Below are 6,838 nucleotides of genomic sequence, written 5' to 3' on the forward strand. Positions count from 1 at the left end.
CAGGTCAGAACCAGACTGGGGCTCAGGGGAGTGTGAGTCATGGTTCTGGACAGACTGTACTTTTCTGAGGATTGGGATATAGTGGTCTGGCCATGTAAATGAGGGCTAGGAAAGGGGCCTGTTTGGGTCTGCAAAGTTGGCTTCACAGACCAGAGGGTTTACTTCTATAACAATCTACTATAATTCCCACTGCTTGGAAGCAGGGACTCTGGCCTGCCTTTTGCTCTGATTCTATCCCAAAACTCCAGGCCGGGCCTGGTAACCTAATAGAAGCTCAAAAAAGAATTTTTTTTCTCAATTAGTGTCCAATTTTATTCTCAACACCAAAAAATCTTGACAAACCACTCCTACTTCAGGCAACTGCTGAAATTCAACAACTACTCTAAATTCATTTACTAATAGAGTGCAAATCCCAACCCACTACTTGGTGGAGGGGAAAAAAAACCAATGACTTTAGAGGGTGATTACTATGTGACAAATCTTTCCAGAGATTCTTTTTATTGACACGGGTGTCCCGGGCTAGAGGCATCTCCTGTCTCTGCCTCCTCAGTGCTGGGATTGCAGTCAGGGGCCACCACTCATCTTCCTGGGCTGGTGTCCCAAGGGACATATGGCTTCTTTTCAGTCCTGTTTTATGCGTGGGAAATCACACATAACCAGAGTCACTGAGATGGGACGTAAACTCATGTCCAACCCAACTCTCCCTCAACTCTTTTTTTCTTTTTCCTGAACTCCATGAAATCTTTTCTCTAGCTAGTTTTAGGACTGAAAAGGTAACTCCCCAAAATCTGTTTTAGAGGTGCGTGCCCCAGGGAACCCTAGTTCCCATCTGGCAGAAGAATCAGACCTGGTAGCAGCCTTGCTGATATTGGCCTTCCCAACAAACAATAAGTTACCCTGAAAAGTAAGTGTCTGCCACATTGTCCCAACTACCTGCACTTTCCCCTGTCAGCATCTGGGATATGTGGCCATGCCCAACTTCCCAGAGCTTGAAAGTCCTAGAAGGCATTATATTGGGCTGTCGATTCCAAGCTCCTAACCAAGGGTTGCTGGTGTCACCCAGGCCTCACTGCCGGTGGGGGCAGCTCCAGCAGTTTCCTCAGGGCTAAGCTGGCAGGGGTTGGCCTGCAGCAGTGCTATCTGCAGATGCTGCAATAGCCTTTCCCATAGTCCTCGAGTTCCTGCTCTCCGCTGTGCCCTACTGTCTCTTTGTAATTATCGTCTCTGAGGAGGCACAGTGTGGCAGTTACTTCTTGGATGAGCTCATGCCCCCGTGTGTGTGCATGCATGCTTGAATGTGGATGCTTTATTGCTCACCTGTTTCTTGAGACAGAGTCTCTCACTGAACCTGGAGCTCACTGGTTTGACTCTACATGCTGATTGGCAGGCAAGCTCTAGGGATCGTCTTGTCTCTAGATGCCTAGCAGCCACAGCTAGGCCTTTTACTTAGGGGCCTGGGGGTCCAGGCTCCAGTTTCGGTATTTGCTGTTATTACCTTCTTCTCTGCATAAGAAAGCTGAGGGTTGGAGCCCTGGGGAAGTCGTGGATCCTGACCAAGGTCATTCAAACCCTCCAAAGTCAGCTAAGATCTGAATCTAGAGCCACCAGCTCCAGAGAAGATTCATGCAAATGTGCTGAATTGTTTAAAAAACCTGCTGGCGGGGGCCATAAAGTTAGGAAAAACAATCCTGTCAGGATATAGCTCTATATGTGCCCAGAGCGTCTCTATGAGGAAAGCAAGAGGCGAGCTACCTTTCGGAAGGTCTCTGGGAGAAGCCAAGACCAAGAGGAAGGCATGTTGTACACTGTGGTCTCCAATCCAAGCTGGCCTTCACTTTTAAATTTATTTCTTTTGCGAAAGCATATAAAAATAACTTGTGTGAAATGTTGCTTGGTGTGTTCCAAGCACATGCCACAGCATGTGAACAGCATGTAGCGGCCACACAACCTTAGGGTCTTAGCTCTTGCCTTCCCCCTATTGGGTCAGGAGTTCTCTTGTTTCTTCTCTGTCCTAGGTACTTCAGGCAGTTCTGTATCTCTCGTCTTGCTGGAGTGCCGGGATTATAGATGTGAGCGGATTCATTTGGCTTTCGACTCGGTTTCTGGAGACTGAAGTCGGGTTTTCAGACCTGTGTGATTAGTGCTGAGCCATCTCTCCGGCCCTAAAAATAAAATTTAAATTAACAGAAGTATAGTTTCCAGGAGCCCATGCCAAGCTTCCTGTGAGTCAGCATCCATCCCCACGGTCGGGGCTTGGAGATTGTGTTAACAAGAATCCCAGGAGGGGGGCCAGAGTCCCTCGTCCCAGCTTCCTGGACCCAGGACCCACTCTGGTCTCTTCTGGCTTGCTTCTGCAGCTCGTATAGGTCTCAGTTCTGACAGCCAGATCAGGGACTGAGGCTGTCCGTGGTGGGATCTCCCTTTTTAGTTCTCTCCAAGGGCCTGGATATCTTGAGTGCTAGCCCCCGAAGCAAGCCAGCTAGAGGGCCCAGGCCTGCGTTGGGACCCACGACAGCCACAGGTCACACCACCCTAGGTTCTCTTCACCGATACCAGGGTCTACTTCTCTGCGCTTTCCACTCAGACCCCAGCACCTGGGTCCTGCAAGATCAGCCAGGTCTACATTACTATTGTTCCTTAGACCACAGGGTGGCCTCCAACCTTTTCTGAGCTTGTTTTCAGTTTAGGCCGTGCTTTAGTTCTGCAGCAGTGCAGAGGGCTTCTCTGTGTGAAAACTTAGCATTGTCTTCCTGGGAGCTAGCAGGGAGCTGGCCAGCATGAGGAAGTCTGTCTGTCTGCAGCCTCACCTCCTGGGTTCTCGGCCTGGCTCCATTACCCTTAGCTGTGTGGCCTGAGGCAAGTCGGTATGCTCCAGTGTGAGGATGGAGCCCAGAGAGTAATGTTTGGCCCTTGGGGAGTACACAGTGAACATTCTGGCTAGTGTCAGGCTCATTAGCATCACAGCAGGGAGATTGATAAGAGACATTAGCCAATGTCCTAGGTTCTGGAGTTGTACAATTTGGCTTCTAGTTTCTACATTCTAGCTTTTAGCTCTTTCATTAGCCTCTTGAAACCTGTTTCCTTCCTCCCTTTCTTCTTTTTTTGCAGGGGAGGGGGGTGGGGTTGTGTATCTGTGTGGTATGTGCATTTGTGCTTGTGCATACGAGGAGGTCAGAGGCTGATGTTGGGAGACTGTGCTGGCTGCTTTTATGTCAACTTAACACAAGCCAGCATCGTTTTACAAGAGAGACCCTCAATAGAGAAAACGTCGCCACGGGATTGGCCAATGGGCAAGCTTGTAGAACCTTCTGTTGGTTGATGATTGATGGGGAAGGGCCCAGCTCCCTGCAGACAGCACCACCCCTAGGCCAATTGTTCTGGTGCTGTGTGAAAGCAGGCTGAGCAAACCACAAGGGGCAAGCCAGGGAGCAGCACCCCTCTCTCTGTGGCTCCTGCTTCAGTCTATGGCTCCAGTTCCTGGGCTGACTTCTCTCAGTGATGGGATAACCTGAGGGTTGTGAGCTGAAATCAACCTTTTCTTCCTCAAGCTGATATTGGGCATGGTGTTTTGTCACAGTCATAGAAACCCTAACTAAGATAGATAGATGCCTTCCACCGTCGCTTTCCACTTTTCTTTTCCTTTGAGACATGGTCTCTCACTGAACCAGACACTCACCAACTTAGTTAGGCTGGATATCTAGTGAGTGCTAGGGATCAGCTGCCCCTCCCCCATGCCTCTGTCCTGGGCTTACCACATGGGGGCTAGGGAATGTGCACTCAGATTCCCAGATTTTCACAGCAAACTCCTACTTCAGCTCCTTATTGCCAAGGTTACAGTGATGTCCCACCATGCCTGGGTCATCTGTACATGAGAACTCCTCCTATTACACAGGAAGGTTGAGGATGGTGCCTGGTATTGAATAGATGTTCAAAAAAATATCTACGACATGAATAAAGGCATGTACCAGCTGCTGCATCAGCTCCTGCTTCCCCACCTGCTTGAGTTCCAGTCCTGACTTCCTTTGGTGAGAACAGCAATGTGGAAGTGTAAGCCGAATAAAGCCTGCAAGGGGCTATTGATGAAGCTTAGTTGCAGCAGAAGACAGCAGCGTTTTGGAGACGCCAGTACCATGAGATGACCACCTAGAGCAGCAGCAGCAGTGGAGAACAGGCATCTGGAGCCTAAAAGACAAGATGTGTGCTACAAAGGGCAGAGCTGGAGAAGTGACCCAAGCCCTTCCTAGAAGATCGTGAGTGGATCCCACACATTGGACTGTTGGAGTTTAACTTTGCTTTTGATTGTGACTGTGCCCTGATATTTTTCCCTCTTGAAGGAAGAAAATATTTTAGTGGAGTCCATAAGGACTTTGAATTTTAAGATTTTTGGATATTTTAAAGGATTCATTTTTTAATATGTAAGGACTGTGGGACTCTTAAAGTTATTTAGATCTTGGGGATGAATAAGATAGTAAGGGTTGAAGCTTAATAGTGATGTGTTTGTGTGTCAAGTCGACAAGGAGTCAATTGTACTGGCTGATTTTGTGTGTCAACTTGATCTTGTTATCACAGAGAAATGAGCCTCAGTTGAGAAAATGCCTCCATGATACCCAGCTGTAAGGCATTTTCTCAACTAGTGACCAAGGATTGGAGGACCCAGCCCATTGTCTTGGGTTCTATAAGAAAGCAAGCTGAGCAAGCCAGGGGAAGCAAGCCAGTAAGAAACATCCCTCCATGGCCTCTGCATCAGCTCCTGCTTCCTGACCTGCTGGATTTCCAGTCCTGACTTCCTTTGGTGATGAACAGCAATGTGGAAGTGTAAGCTGAATAAACCCTTTCCTCCCCAACTTGCTTCTTGGTCCTGATGTTTGTGAAGGAATAGAAACCCTGACTAAGACAAAGCACAAAGGGCTGGATGAGAGACACTTGGATTATGGAGAGGATCAGATGGTATACCTGGCATATGTGGGTCAAGAGGACAGGGCAAAAATTTCCCCAGTGACAAGGAGGTCGTGACCTGAGGAAGACCCTAGACTACTCAGGGATTCATGAGAGACATATATCTATCCTTGCTGTCATCTTGGTGCCGCCACCCACGCCACCAAGGAAGGCATCAAAAGCCATGTGTGATGGCTAAGTTCAATGTCAACTTAATAGGCTCCATGTCAGTGATTCTCAACCTACCTAATGCTGGGACTCTTTAAGACAGTTCCTCGTGTTGTGGTGATGCCCCCCCATCATAAAATTATTTTTATGGCTACTTCATAATTGTAATTTTGCTACTGTTGTGAATTGTAATGTAAACATCTGTTTTCCGATGGCCTTAGGCTACCCCTATGAGAGGGTTGTTCAATACCCCTATCCCAAAGACATTGGGACCCACAGGTTGGGAACCACTGTACTAGAAACACTGAAGAGACCAGCCACCGGTCCTGTCTATCTGAGGTTATATAGATTAGGTGAACTGAGTTCGGAAGATCTACCAACCCATAGGCTGGGAGGTCTCTGAATACAGGGAGTCAGTGAGTTGAGCACCAGCGTTCATGTCCTTCTCTGCTTCCTGACTATGGATACATTGTAGCAGCTGCCTTCCTGACTATGGATACATCGTAGCAGCTGCCGCACCTGGCACCACAGTTTCCCCACATCAATAAACTAACACACACACCCCATAGCATCTTCCTTTCTTAAGTTGCTTTTGTCAGGGGTATTCTGACTCAGCAATGAGACAAAGTAACAGATACTGCATACCACTAGTATCCACCTTAAGGGCTAGAAAGTTATCTAGCCACTTGGTGAGCAAACACCCTAGTATCCATCTTAAGGGCTAGAAAGTATATCTGGCTCTGAGGTGAGCAATGTAGACCTCAGAGTGTCTAAAACAGCCTGAAGGAGGACAAGAAAGCAAAGGACCCAACTGTGTGGCTTTACATGTGGGCATGGCTCCCACTCCCAGAGTCCCTGTCTAGGAGGGGGTCACCTCCATAATGCCCTGGCTCTTCCTTCTCTACCCACTCCGATATTCTACCCTTTATGTGGGGTTGTCAATGCTCTCCCTGCCTGAAGGCACATCAGGGCCCCCCCACCCTCCCCCACCCCTGTCCAAAGCTCTAGCTTTCAGTTTAACCAATGGCCATTGTTAGAAACTCAAGGTCAGGCACATATTTTATGTCTTGTTCAGTAGTAATTTACCTGCATCCCTTCTATAGACTGAAAACCATCCGGTAGGCAGCTCGCACTCCTCTTGGTACCATTCCTGGATCAGCAAGTGGTACATAATGCAGGGTTGTATCTTTAGTGTCCCCAGTGATACGACTCAAGACAGACAGACTAAGTATATACATCAGACCGAGCTCTGTTCTAGGCTATTCTGTTGTTATGACAAACACTAGGACCTTAAGAGAGAAGAGAGTATTTGGCTTATATGCCCTTGTTACCCTCATCACTGGGGGCAGTTAGAGCCAAACTCAAGCAGGAACTCAAAGGCAGAAGCCACAGAGGACAGCTGCTTGCTGGCTTGTTCACTCACGGGTTCGCATTTAGCTTGCTTGCTTTTTCTTCTTTTCCTTTTCTTTCTCTTTTTCTTTTCTGTCACATCTTAGTTATTATCTTTTTTCCTTCCCCCTTCTGCTTCTTTCTCTCTCCCCCTTCCCCCACCTATCACCTCCTCCTCCAAGACAGATTGTGTGTGTGTGTGTGTGTGTGTGTGTGTGTGTGTGTGTGTCCCTGGCTGTCATTGAACCCACTCTGTAGACCAGACTGTCCTCAGAGATCTATCTGCTTCTGCCTCCCTAGTGCTGGAATTAAAGGTTAACTTTCTTATATACAGCCCAGGACTAAT

At 48.0% G+C, this 6,838-nt stretch overlaps 1 long non-coding RNA gene across 1 annotated transcript; it reads right to left on the reverse strand.

The window, feature by feature from the left end:
- Nucleotides 1-285: 285 nt before the first annotated feature.
- LOC134480343 (uncharacterized) lies at nucleotides 286-6,058 on the reverse strand. The gene is made up of 2 exons (XR_010054716.1): nucleotides 3,966-6,058; nucleotides 286-2,162 (listed from the first exon to the last, which is right to left on the reverse strand). It is a non-coding gene; the product is annotated as an uncharacterized LOC134480343 (long non-coding RNA).
- Nucleotides 6,059-6,838: the final 780 nt, after the last annotated feature.

This window comes from Rattus norvegicus, chromosome 9 (assembly GCF_036323735.1).
Source record: "Rattus norvegicus strain BN/NHsdMcwi chromosome 9, GRCr8, whole genome shotgun sequence".
NCBI classification, from domain to species: domain Eukaryota; kingdom Metazoa; phylum Chordata; class Mammalia; order Rodentia; family Muridae; genus Rattus; species Rattus norvegicus.